Source organism: Odontomachus brunneus, unplaced genomic scaffold (genome assembly GCF_010583005.1).
Source record: "Odontomachus brunneus isolate Ranch 3 - 2012 unplaced genomic scaffold, Obru_v1 Obru_scaffold_102, whole genome shotgun sequence".
NCBI lineage: Eukaryota > Metazoa > Arthropoda > Insecta > Hymenoptera > Formicidae > Odontomachus > Odontomachus brunneus.
In genome coordinates, this window is record NW_022639552.1 from 747,388 (window position 1) to 762,274 (window position 14,887).

Consider the following 14,887-nt stretch of genomic DNA (forward strand, 5'->3'; position numbering starts at 1 on the left):
AAAAACCACTCGCCAATTGCCATTCACGATAATTGCACCAGCTAGAAAATGTCTGAAAATGCATATCGTTCGTACGGAATTCCGAAGAGATAGGAATTTTTGGCCATCAAACAGTAGAGATCAATTATTTAACAAAGCTTGTGTCTTTCCAACTTTTTTCCTCTTTAAATTCTCCTTCCCACTTAGATGTATTTGTTACTCTTCCCATGGAGCAAAGCGTGACATCATCGTACGTTAATATATTAATTGGCAAATATACACACGCGATTGGCAATTGGCGAAGTGTGGTTATATTCGAAACTCTTATTCTCTATTCTAGTCCATTAATTAAATGCATTAGTTAAATGTATTAATCAATGTATTTGTTAAATGTATTAGTTAAATATATTAGTTGAATCTACTAGTCAAATGTATTAATTAAATGTATTAGTTAAATTTATTTAGTTACAAATAGAGCACACGAGAGATTAACATATATTGAATTATTTAACAAAGATTAATGTATGGGGGTCGAAAAACAAGTCTTAATCTCATCTCTTCCTAATTTTTCTCTTATCTTTTTTTTTTTATTCTTTTTTCTAACCTCTTCAGTGGTGATTTAAAATGACTACGTAATTGCTAATAAAAGAAATTTTTTTTCTAAATAAGTATATCTAAATCCTGTTTTCCCATTATTGTTATTTTCTTTCAAGAGAATTTTGAAAAATAAAATACAAGATACATTTAATTCATATATGCTATAAGTGAAATATATAACAGTTTAAATAAATCAAAAGAAAGTTAATATTTTACTGCGAAACTTTTCCGGACTTACCACTTAAGAGGTTAATGGAAGTTTTGATGAGATTTTTAGCTCTTAAAAGAGCTGATGTAAAGCTGTGAATGCAAAGATAACAGTTATTTGTCCAATAATGCTGTTTATGAGTAGAGATTTAAATTTTCGTAACAATAACAAAACTAAACAGAAACAATATGAAAGCATTGACGGATGTAAACAAAATCGCGACACAAGAAGCATTATTGGACGTATAAAAATCAGCACTTGTCAAATTTATATTACAAATATTATATCATAAAGCCGACATTCATAGTTACAAATTATTTACTATTCTTGATCGAGAGCATTATTAATAATAAGTTCAGTATTCATAGACCATAAACTCAGCTGTAGGATCAATATTTCTCGTATGAAATAATCTAACAAATACAAGTATAAGTTGACAATTAATCGGAGATCAATGAAGCTATAATTAAATGTAAGTGATCACAAACTATGAATGCCGGCTTAAATTTCGACTCGGGTACTTCTTTATTCTCCGTAAGTTCGACAAACGCCCGTTAAAAATATAAACTTGCTATATAATAAATGATTTAACACACCTTGAAAATATATGATGTATCGCTGTCTCGGCTTCCTGCGTCATCTTGGCTTCTCGTCCCAATATCCTGGTCGCTCCGTCGTGGCACTGGCACTGACACTCGCGGAGACACGATTCGAAAGTACACGATTTGAAGGTACACGACTCGAAGATACACGTGTTAAATAACGCGATACCGACGAGAGACTAATTGAGTATCTCAAAAGGCGAAATAGATTACTAATCACTCGCGAGAAATAATAGATGACGCACCGCATACGTAGTCCGTTGTGTGTGTGTATATGTCGGGCGCCGGCCCGAGACTGAATGGAAAGACGCGGAAGAGTCCGCGAGACGTTAGGGTTGTTTTGATCGCCTTGAAAGTCGCGAATGTTTTGATTGTGCGGAGCAACAATACAGACAATACAGATAACGTGCTGACGCGTGTAGTCCGTGTATGTGTATTGTTCGCCGGCCCGAATGAGATCTGAAAAAAAAAATACGTTCTCAGGTGAGTTTAACCGTCATGAAAGTCTCGAATGCTTTGTCGCCCGGCGTACAGTGGGCGTTCAAGTGAGAAATTCCAAAAAAGGCTACAACATCAAAATCTCAACCGAAATCTCAATTCCAATGTTTTTTTTCTTTCTTAAATGAAAATTTATGAAATTCAGAACAACTTTGTCGAGCCAGATTTTGGTCTTTCGCAAGCGGCTAACAGACACGGCGCCAGAACGGTGCCGTAAACGATTATTTCTCGCATAATAATTTTTCTTTACGCGCTTGTGCGCGATCATTACCCGCGTGTTCGCGAGGCCGTCGCGCGAATCGCGCTTAGACTATCATTTGGCGCGATAATCGATTAATATTACTATTACCGCGGCGGCTTTATGAGCGACTTCGACGACGGAGGCGTGCTTTGCAAAAATTATTAAACGCGATAGCGTGGCGTGGCATGCGAAGCAGGTGGAGGTTTCTCTCGTGAATTATATATGAGCTATGAAAACGCGCTATTCGATAGCTCCCGTTTAACCGTGTCCGTGAAGCACGTCGAGCAGGTTGAACGGAAGGAAAGGTGCACTCGAGGTACCAAGGGTTGTTACGAATAGATTAATCTATTATCTCGACCGAGAAACGCGCAAATCGCGACCGAGCCTGACCCGCGTAACTTTCGTAATCCGAACAAAGAAACTCTCGCGGCAAAAACTGTGTCGCAATAGTATCGCGGCGAATACAATCGTCCTGCCAACTTCCGGGAATTATTAATGATAATATATGATACACATTTTTACGATTATATCGGCCAAGTATCGGGATATATGCTTGTAAAATTGAATCTTATTTGTCCAGATAACAATCAATCGAACATGCAAATGAAGACTTAGAATATACGATTGCGAGCACAGTTAAGTACACACTAAGCGGCAGAATAGTCTTAACGCACGGTGTTACCAGGTTATTAGTATTTCATAAGCGTATATCTGATTTCAAAACGAACACTTTTTCTCGATGCAGTTTGGATCGCAGCCGATGGTCAGATAAGAGAACTCGTTTTGAATTCCCAGAAGTTACCCGAGTCGAAATTTATAATCCTACTTTCGACCTCAATCTTTCATTTAACGTGAACTACTTTGAAGTCTACATTGACTTTTTCTGATTCTACTTAACCTAATGGCTTTGCTGAGAGGTCCTTTTTATATGTGACATTTTGTATGTTTTCTGCCACACTTAGAGACGCTAAGTAAAATTTCAGTTTTCATCTATATTAAACTCGAAATTTTGACCCTATATTAAATTCTACAAAGCAGTAGGAGTTAAGTTAACAAAGTAGAATTAATTCTAACAATACGTTCTATTTCTACTTTGAGTTTGATGATGTCCGAAATTTTTCTTTTCACTTTTTTAGCATCAAAATAGATTGTATTGCAGATTTCAGAATATCAAACTAGATGTTGACCGGAATAATGAAGCTGAAAGTAGGATCAAAATTTCGACTCGAGTAGACTAAATAGAATCAAAAGAAATTGATGTAAGTTTCAGAGTATCGAAATAGGTGTTGAATGGAATAAGACTGAAAGCGTCGAAAAGGTTAAATTCTCGACTTGAATTACACTGATCCTTTATAGTATACAGATATTGAAAAGTTTAGGTCCCAAGTAGGGCTAAAATTTCGACCCGAGTAGCCGGTGAAATTTTGCAAATTGCTCGCGAGCTGGACGCTCTCGCGGTGGGCCGTCGCGCGGGAAATTAAATGAGAGGATTGCGAATAATTAATCATGCACTGGATTCGAAAAGTACCACCGCGGGAAGGCACGTCTCGGCAGAGAGAAAATAATATATCAGGAAAGCGCACGGCTACCGGGGCTCGATCCTCGGCTGCAACGCCGCAGGGGTATCGGGTTCGATACGAGAGGAAGGTGCGCATCATCGGCCGAGGTATCATCAGCCGGTAGACAAGCTAGTGTAGCCAGCGACTTGCATACCAGGTGCATCCGCGTACTCAACCCACGCGGGTGCGCGCGGAAGCGACGCGAGGAGGAGAATCGACGCGTTCAAGGAGCGTTCGTATCTGCCGCGAACGTGAGGATCCGTTCTTCGTCAAGCGAGGAACCGATCTCCTCGATTTTTATGTTCTCTCAACTGCGACAATCTTCGTACGTGCGAACGTATCGACAGCGCACGACGGATCTTCGCGAAATAAATCCGAGATGCGATTAGCGGAGCGCTGTGAGAATTATCCCGAATGAGATTACAGCGTCGAAGGACTCGGGAGCTGTTAAAAAAGGTGGAAGCCGCGCGTCGGAGACGCGCAAGGGGAAGAAACGACGAGAGAGTCAGGGAGGAAGTCGGCGGCAGAGGGCGCGAGGGTGAAGGGAGAGGCTTACGCTGATAAACACGTGTAGCTTTTAGCGAGGCATCCTGAAGATTGTATCTGCCGTAAAATATGCCCCCAGGAGACAATATTAACTGCTTCGTGCTTCTGCAGCTATCTTTGCCTCTCGCGCGCGCTCCCTTCCTCCTGGCCGAGCCCGGCCGAAAAGGATCCACCCTAATGAACCGCGCACGCTCGCTCGCAGCGCAACGCGCAATATCCTACCAAACGCTTTGGCCATTCTCCCGGTGCCCGCTGAGTTATCGCCCGTCCGAATCCTTCGCGGCAACTCGCCGGTAATTAAGCGCGTTTAATTATTATTATTTCTTACACGCGGGTGGCGAACCCGCGTCCGCTTTATGGCCCGCGCATGCCTTTGACCTTCCGCGAAGATGAACGTGGGTAGGTAGGTAGGTAGATAAGCAGGTACGTAGGTGGGTGGATTCAGGGGGATGCGCGACGATTCACGCCGTTCACAACGCTAGACTGTGTACGCGGTCGTCCCGAAACATCCTAATCCCTCGATTGTCACAACATAAGCTTGCTGTTCGATGAACGTTAGGGAAAAACAGATCGAACAAGTACCGTCTCAAGCAAGTCATCATTTGTCATCTTTACAAAACTACATCGCCCGAGATATAAGTCGCATTTGTTCTCGTCAACAATACAGTTTACTCCTACTTTGACTTTGATAACGTCCGAAGTTTTCACTTTCTTCAGCGTCAAAATAAGTATTGAATGGAACAATGATGTTGAAAGTAGGATCAAAATTTCGACTAAATATCCCATAATTAGGACACTGGCCGTTAATAAATTAAGAAAAGTTTCACACGAGACATTTCACATTAAAAAGTGAAACTTGCGGGAAATTCAGCGCGACGCGGGACTTGGAACTTGTTACGCTGTTCTAGGTAGGAATTTTCCACGGTTCTAGGCCACCTTATGCAAGAGACTTTTATATAAAGAGTTATCGCGAGAGCAGAACGCTCCATTTTCGAATATCGGCGTAAAACACAAGCGATTTCGACACGCAGATCGGGCACGGCGCTGCTTTCCCCGGCGCGATGTTTATTTATGCTACACCGCGTACAGATATTATCTATGCTTATGAGGATACTCCGCAGCAGGCTAAAGACGGTCGTTTAGAGTTTCCCTAACGCCACCGTTGACAACGTATACCTTGAAGCATGAGGCGCGCAGTAATCCGCGCGAAAAGAGAAAAAGGAGGACCGAGACGAGGGCAGCATCGAGCGAGAACGAGCGTATCTCGCGATAAGAACGCTCCTACATTGGAATAAGAAGTTAACCCGACAGCGATGTCCCGATGTCCTGCCGATCCTTACTGGCGATTACGCACGAAAGTGACACTTTATCGGCCGCGCGGCGTTCGCTTTCCAATGAAGCTGTTCTCGAAAAGAACAGCTCGCCCGACGTCGTTCTTTCTCGATTCAGACGGCAAATTGACGCAAGCTACTAAGGGAAAAAATAAACGCGCGCATTACTCAAATCTTTATGTAAATCAAAGAATTGCGTCCGAAATAAGAACAACGCTTTGTTTTATTTCAAGAAAACGAGGAGAAGAATTTTATTGGCGTGGCATTCATAAGAAGCTACAGAAGAAGTAAAGAATAATAAAGAAAAAAAAAACACGTAATACTGTTTTCAATCTACAGGGTATCCTGTAACTTACAGAGGAGTCGCGGTGTAGATTGGGTCAAACTAAACGAAAGATTCCATCATTTTGCGAACAAGTTATTAATTAAAGAAATATGATGTATAATTATGCGCGTTAATGCACCAATTTTTTTTAATTAATAACTAAACTACGTGATCATTTTGAAAATGATAAAGGATTTTTTGTTTGACTTAAAATACAAGCGGCAGATGTTGTCACCATAACTCTACTGTATGGCGCGTGATTATTCACGAATCTTCTTTAATTAATGATTCAAGATTTTACATGATTGTTCGCAAAATGGTAAAGGAATTTTTTGTTCAATTTGACATAATCTAACTGTACACTGCGGCTTCTCTGTGAGTTAACGGACACTCTGTATATCAATTGACTTTTCGCTTATCCATTTTTCCCCGATTAATTCTCACGTTTGTGAGAACGCTCGAGTATTGTGGACGATGAATCGAGGTCCGGCCGAAATCTCGAATTCAGCCGGCGAAAACGGACCCCAAAGGACGAGCGACGTTGCATTAATAAAAGCGTATCAACGGTTCATCTACGGAATCTCCGGTACGTACCAATGAGGTACAGGGACTCGGCTTTACTGATGTCATTGCGCGGCGCCGCCATAAGTCCGCGAGTCCTCTCCCGACGTTCCTGGAGAATGCCAGGCGATTACGCGTCCTGATACCGGGCCCGGTAGCGCGGCGCCAAAGGACTCTCGAAGGTCCCTCCGAAGGTATTCGTCCTGCGCGAACCCCGGCTCGGAGTGAAAAATAATCACGGCGGAGTCGCCACCTCGAACAGACCAGGATCGGACCTTAACGGCCCTTAACCGTTACGACGCGATTTTTTGCGCCTCGGGAACGGCGATTCGCGCGTTTTATCGCCTGCCAGTGGCGTAACTTCCTCGCCCGGGGGACGCAAAATTATCGGCGACTCCTGCTAACGTGTCCGCACGCGAACGTCAACGCGGTAACGGAGACGACAAACGCGGTGATCTTAACTAGCTAAGGAATCGAGAACGTAGAAGAGTTTAAATCACGTACAGTCACATATCTAAATCGATAGATGCTTGCGACAAATATTTATCGCGCAGCAGTATGCACGAAGCAAATTTCTCATCTCGGTAATTAAATGATCAAAGGATGCGATCCATTACGCTGCAAATACTTTAAAGCGCCGTATAGATCGATCATAACTTTTCTTTAAGTGCTTCAAAGCGTCTAATGCGTCAAGCATCTAATAGAGCGCAACCAAAGTTGAAATCCGTGTTATCGTCGTCGCTCCTTCTTGTTCGAATTGCTCGAGATTAATGTTCCGAGGATTGAAACGTGGTTCGTCGTTTTTATATTCAAAGTAGCAAGTTTCATGTCTTTCCGTGAAGTACACGATCTTCATATGCGGCTAAAGAGGGAATCGCTCAATGGTTGTACGAAGGTACGAGTTAAAGTTCTTTCTTCGCTTTTTACCCGTCGATTCAACCTCGAGTAGCAGGTGGAGGCGTACGCTAAGTTCGCGCGCATGCAACACATTCGAGGCGCACGTAGCATGAAAGAGGAAAAAGGGAAGTATGAGGAGGAGGAGGAGGAGGAGATGGTGGAGAAGAAGAAAGAAGATGAAGAGGAAGATGGAAATAAGACGGAGCGAAGTAAAAGAAGTAAAAAAAGGACGCGGTAAAGAGGGAGAGAGGAGTAGAAAAAGAAGAGAGAAGAAGAACAGAAACGGACGAGGAGACAGCACGGAAGAAAGAAAAAGGAAAACGCTCGAGACGGAAGAGAAAGGAGAAGAAAATAGCGGAGGAAGGACAGAAAGAGTTTGCATGCAGATTTAGAGGCCACTCTGCGGGATAGTACTTTCGCGATCGCCATGACCGAGCACGCCGAGGCCATGAGTCTGCTTCTTTTTTACGTGTTCGTAATTGAGATAATCTTTACCCGGCTGAAAGAGAGAATCAGCAGATATCGATTTTTCCAATTTATAGGTTCCTCTCATCTGCGAATCCGACTTTTTATGCGACAGTCAGGCACTACACGGAAAGAATTCCGCGGCAAAAATTATTACAGAACTTTGTAATGGATGGATAGAATTGATTCTCCGCAATAATTGACCATTCTTTCTTTTATAATACTACTTTTATTCTAGGGACTAAAATGTGTTATTAAAAAATTTCCTAGCAAAATTTACTACATTTCTTAGCAAGACAGACCTTACTGACAGTAAATTGGAGCATTTTTTTTAAAAATCGCCACGTGTACAAATAAGTAAGAGAGAAAGAAACTGCTCAACATGTTTTATCATTTCAGTCTTAGAGCTTCTTTCTCACTCTCACTCACGTCATTCGTAAAACTGGAAGACAGAATGCAGGCCAATCAGAAATCACCGCTTTGTCCTAATTCCGGGACCTAAAAATTCTATTCTGATTACTGTATTAGAGTATCTAGAGGAACTAGATCTTCTAGTACAAAATGATCACGCGTGAAATAATATAAGACGTTTCGCGCACGCTTCGACTGAGTCGGAAAAATCGAGAATCACGCGCGATCCGTTTACCCTCCACGTCAAGGATTGTTATGATCTCTCAACAATTGCCTGTATACATATGTTGTTGTTTCCGAGGCCACGTGACCTTCTACCAGCGAGACGCGCTCGAGAGCACCGTTTCTATCTGTTGGTTAATTTCACATTCTCCCTATATCGTGATATTAACATTGTGTATTAGTTTATGGCATTTAATCTTCCCTTGATATTGGAACCGTCAGAATGCATGATCTACGCGATGACAGCCGCTCGCGGTAACCACCCAAGTGAGCAATCACTCGCACCGAGGTCAAGACAGCCAATCGGCTGTCGCGGAAAATAGGCAATGAAATAGCAAACCCCTACAAAAATAGAAATAGACTGAACCGTATTATTCGTTTACTTCTGCCGTCAGTGAACGAATTTTCTCGCCGACTAATTGAAAATAAGACCCGAGTCGCGAAATGTTGATCCCGCTTTCGACACCTCAACGTTCCATTTAACCTCTACTTTGATATTCCGAAATCTATATCAATCTCTGTTGATTTTATTTAACATACTAACTTTGCCGGGAAATCCTGTTTAGAACCTATAGATGGCGCTTTGAATGGAATAGTGAGGCTAAAATAGGATCAAAATTTCGACTCGGATAATAGAATCAAGAAAGATTGATGTAAGTTTCAGAATATTAAAATAGGTTGAATGGAATAGTAAAGCTGAAAGAAAGAGAGAGAGAGAAAGAGAGAGAGAGTAGGGTCAAAATTTCGACTCGGGCAATTTGTTCCCATTCTAGTAGATTTTTCGCTTGAAAACAATCGCGCTTGTCTCGTGTACGCGCGTCTAAGTGGGCGCGACGACTCTCAGCTGAAAATCGTCGGAGGCGGTATCGTGTGACTCGAGGTGCAGCTTCCTCACACCAACGCGACGTTTTATCGCGCAACTCCGCGGTAATGCCGCGAATTTTTTTCTTTTACGGCCCGTTGCTGCGATCTCGCGTTCGCGGATTTTGCTAAGGACTCTCGTCAGGCGAACGTTGATCGCGCTGACGTCGTACACGACCGCTTTGAGAGAAATTTCCCCGACACGACTCCGAGCGGTCGCAACGACTTCTTGCACGTCGTCTTCCTTGACTGGTCGTCGACAAATTGTCGGAGAGAAAACCGTGACGGGTTTTAGAGACGTAAACCTTATCGATCTGCCGTGTTTATCGATGCATGAACCGCTGACAGCGGCAACGTGTGTATTAACAAATACCCGCATCAACTAACGTCGGAAAGAAACTAACATTTCTTGTATCTATTGGAAGAATCTCAATAAAGTTCTAATTTCATTTGAATATTATGATAGTCTCAAACGAAGTACAATATGATTATTTTGACAATAATGATGTCTTCTTCTGACATTTATTTAAAAACCTACCATATTTTCAGCCCAATATTCTATGTATTCACGAAAATTATTTTTGGATAATAAGAATAAAATTTTCTTTGTTACTGTATCTGTGTGTTTGCGAGATAAAAGTTTTCGCCGCGTGATATTTCAAACAGAACAAAAAATTCAGCTTTGCTTTATCTAAGTGACACAATAAAAGATCCTGCTATTTAGCAGGAGACTCTCTTGCTAAATTTCACAAATAGTTCACATAGAAATTTTGTCTCTGTAATTTGTACTGATCAAGTACAAGATATATGCGATGTCGCAGTATTTGCTAATCACTTATCCATTTTAGCTAATTCCTCGTATTTAGAAAATGTTCGCTATGACTGCAGAAGCATTTTATTGAGTATGTGACTATTTCGAGGCAGCGAACGAAAACACGACGACGTTTTCCAGATACGTCGAAGTAGTCTTGCCTCCTTCGAATCGATATAGGTAGACGTAATGGCTCGAGGTTGGTTTCGTCCGGGAGACATCGTGGGCGTCATTAACAGCTTCACAACTTGAGGTATAACCGACACCCACCCTTTCTGCTGCCCACTCGCTCCTCATCTACGCCACATTGTGCAACCACGAGAAAACAGTAGTGTCATAAATATCTTCGGTGGTTCTAAACGAACGCGCGGATACCCTGTGACGAATTAACTGACGACGGATCAAATTTACGGAATAAGTCACAAGCTGCAGCTATCGACGACTGCTGCTAAAAGTGAAAAAATATGCATATGAGGAAAAACTATAATATACATTTTCTTCCCGTGCATGCATTGGATTAAGATGAAAAAAGAGAGTTTGCTGTTTCTCTATTCAATTTTAATCTGAATAAAATTACTTATTTGATTAAGAAGGAAAAAGAAAGATCTATGTCTAAAGTCGATTACCGAATCAATGCCGTTTCTTTGATCGTAAAAATTACTAGTAAGTCTCGAAACTGAATAATTTACTTTCAACTACGCCAATTAGGTGGCCGCGGCCAAGTCGCAGCTCGACTGATTGTCAGGCCTCTTTTTTACTCGAAAAGAATGTTTTCTTTGAATCAATGGGCGCTGTTATTCTTTCGCGTCATTTTATATATTTTTGGCCGTTATTCAGATAACGGATCTGTCGTTATATTAATGTTCACGAAAGTGTAACAGTAGGTGCACTGTCGCGACTCTCGCCATCGTGATCGTAAAAGAGAATAACACAAATATATTTTGTGCTCAGTGTACATGCGTTATAGCGTCCTAATGCTCAGATCTCTCATCTGCATTGACGATCTCGCTCAACGACATTACAATCCTGCAATCGATAGATCCTATGGCTACCGGTTGATACTAATCACCATTTCTTTTCATGAGATATTGCAACAGCGATCGTAAATAGCACGTACAATCACTCACGGCGGACGTTATTCTCTCTATATATACGCACATTTCCTGTGCACATTAAAGTGTTGTCTAGTCGGTCGCGACTAATTTCATATCTCTGTAGCGTCTCGAGTCTATACGCATTTAAAGAGGACGATTCGTAGTGGTTACCTCTGTGCGGGATTTATTAATGTATTTATACACATTGCCTCATTACGTCGGTCGCTGTATTTTATCGTTCGGTAACGGTGCACCGCGAAATGTACGAAAATAGATTCGCGCAGTTGCCTCGGGATTAACGGTTATGTGATCAACGTCGGATCGCAAAAAGGGAAAAAGAAGAAGGCACCACCAAGGCACAGAACGACGGGGCGCAGTCTGATGCTGGTTTATCTTTGCTCGAATTCAATCGACGCTCTTATCCGTCGCTCCATCAAGCTGTGGGTTACGTATAGAGGCGAGGCGAAGGAGGCGAGGCACAGCTGCCTTCGGAGATGCATCGCGGCTCCTGTAGGTGCAGTCAACCAGCAACTCTCATTCGGATCCCGAGAAACAACAAGTCCCGGGAAACGGCATGTGTGCCGGCGATTAAAGTCGACGGCGCGCGTGGCGTGCACGGCCGAACGTGAGATGAACGAAGCGCGTACATACGTAATGGCGGAAGTAGAAAAAAAGACTTTGTAAGTCCGGACGAACCTTTAAGGGCCGCGGCAAAAGGATTGGGGAGAACGGAATAGAATCTACGACGTAATTATCACCGGTGATCTCGAGTGGGGAAAGTCTCATTTCCAAAGAGACACATTCCACGATGTAATAAATGATCGGACACGTAACAGCTAATGAATTTCAAGATAATTAGAAGAGATAACCATACGTTATGCGAGCGTGGACGAATGTACGAAAAAGGACGAACATTCTTCTTTGGAAAATATCTATATATATGGCCACAGTTGTGCAAGAACGATTCTCAACCCATAAAATTGTAATTTTTTTGTTTTTGTTTTTTTGGATACCAACGGAGAGTCCATAGATATCTTTCTACATAAAACAAAAAAAAATCCGAGTCTTATGGGTGCCTAAAATTAATTAAAGAACAATTTTCCACTACTTGCATTATTTTTATTTATTTTTTTTTTATTAGTTTTTTTACTTATTTTCTAAAAAGTCACGTTTGTCAATGTATACCCTTAAAGACAAGAAAATTGACCATGCTTGACCATTTGAACAATTGCAAAGAATCTCAATATATATTTTTAAATCATGTATCAAATTTTCATCTTTATTTTTTTCGAAATTCTTTAAAATTTTTCTAACGAAATTAAATACATTTAATTGCTTATACATTAACAATAATTGTTAATTTGAGTATATTAATTTCAAGTGGATACTAACTCTTTTTTTTCTGTACAAGAAATAAAAAGATTTGACGAATCGTGATAGACTGATCGGACGGCTGTAAGTAAAAAAGGATGACAAAGCGAGTTCAGGAAACATAATCCCCCTCTGGTACACGTACTCGTCAAAGAATATCCCCCTTGCGCACGTTATTATATCACAAATCTCCTCGGTCTCTTCCGTATAGACGAGTTCATCAGAAGTTCCCTTAATTTGTTGTAATTTCGCGAATTACAACAGATTGCCTCGTTCACGCAACCTGCGGATTCGCAGGATATCTTAGCGGGCGCAATACGAGAAAATCACGATGATTGGGTTCAATTACGCACGGTCGCGAAGTGATTAGAAGCGTACGAGACACGACGTTCATCCGGTCGCGTCTTCTTCACGAGTCTCGCCACCTCGTGAAACGACGCTCGCTGCGGTACTTCAGCGTCCGATTAATCACATACATTCTGGTCCAATCAATCTTTCTTGCCTCTCAATGAGAGTCTCTCAGACCGAGTAGACACAAAATCGATTCTTTTCCATAGAAAATGTATATTTTTTCATTTGTAAAATATTTTATATAAGTAAATATATTACCACATACAGTATCTCCATGAATAAATAGTTCTTATTCCTTAGATATTTTTTTCCCCAAGCGTAGAATGAATATGTTTCTGTGACAGTAGAGAGTACGTCACATTCACTCTTCAATTTTGAGTGAAAATATTCACTCGACGATTCAGAGTAAAGAATTCGTGTGAGTCCAAACATCAAGAATTCGACTTGATTTTTTATTTATGAAATGAAATTTCACTCCAAGAAACTCAGAGAGAGCATCATAAGTTTTGTTAAGAGAGAACATAGGAAATTTTTTTAATAGCACATTTCTCAGTTTCTAAAATATCAATATATACCATATACAAAGTGGAAGAATAATCAATTATTGCAGAATATTGATATTTTTCTCGATTATAAAATTTTACAGCAATCTTTGCTACAAAATTCTCTCAGTGTATTGTTTCCCACGTATTCTAGCTAGCGTAAGTCGCGTCAGGATAAGATTAATGAAACGTTCTAGTGACGAACTCTCTTTTCCAAATCCGCGTTCCTCTCAAAAGTAGCGATTTTTCGAATTCCCCGTTTACGAGATCCTAGGTGAGCGATCGCATGAGAACCACGATGATTGGACCCAATTACAGGTGGCGCGGGCGTGCTCGGGACGTGTCCCCGTCCAGACGCGGCTCGCGTTCAGCCATCCTCTCTCTCTCTCTGCTCTTTTCGCTCTCCATCCTACCGCTCCGCGTCACCCCTTCGTCGTCTACAGGCGAGTACGAGGTCCGCCTATGTTGTGTACAAGCCTGCGTGTTTCTTGGCAGGTGTATACACGCATTTTCCTCTCCCGCCGCCCCGCCGCGCTGCGCCGCCACGTTCGCGTCTCTCTCCACCCGCCCGCGCCCAAAGGAAATTAAACCCCACTTAACTCGCTGATTATCGTTGTCACGTACGACCGTCGTGTTACGCGAGTGCCCGTGGAACGAACCGCGCGCTCTCTCGAACGGCACAAAAACCCCGCCCGGAGAGAAGGGATGCGAAAAAACGAGAGAGGAAGAAGAAGAAGAAGAGGAGGAGAAGGCGGTGGCGGTGGCGGTGGCGGTGGTGGTGGTGGTGTTGGTGGGAGAGGTAGCAGGTTGGCAGGTTGGCGAGGGGGAGAACGAGCGGCGAGGATGACCGAAGGTCCGCTCTACGTGCGATTGAATTTCAATTTCGCGCTCGACATCGGCGACGCTGCGCGGTGCTGCGATCTCGAGAAGCCGTCGCGTAAACGTGCAGGAAGAGAAAGAGAGAGAAAGAGAGACAGCGGTGTTCTTGGTCTGAGAGAGCGTTCTAAGAGCCTCTCAAGTGTACTCAAAAAAACGCAATCATAGCGAAAACTATCTAGATACGAGAAACTGACTAAAATGGATAAATGACTAATAAACATTGCGATATTGCGTGTGTTTTGTATTAAATCGTGTTTTGTATTATACAGATGACGAGGACAGAACTTCTGTCTAAAATATTTATGAAATTTAGCAATAAACAGCAATAAATCTCTCCTAGAGCGCACATCCAGATTAAAGCCAATGACATTTTTTATAAAAATAGACTGATAAAAAGGATTAGCGACGAGAGACAAATGAATGCATAATTCTCACACTCACCTAAATTTGCTTGCAATTATTGCCAGAATGCTTTATTGCTGTAAATTTTACGTACTACATATAATTTTTTGTCATATGCAAAAAACAGCGATAAA

At 41.9% G+C, this 14,887-nt stretch overlaps 1 long non-coding RNA gene across 1 annotated transcript in view; it reads right to left on the minus strand.

The window, feature by feature from the left end:
• Window positions 1–996: 996 nt before the first annotated feature.
• LOC116848943 overlaps window positions 997–14,887 on the minus strand; it is a 60,312-nt gene continuing 46,421 nt past the window's right edge. The window contains exon 3 of the long non-coding RNA XR_004379036.1: window positions 997–1,845. This is a non-coding gene — a long non-coding RNA (uncharacterized LOC116848943). The remainder of the gene's footprint in view (window positions 1,846–14,887) is intronic.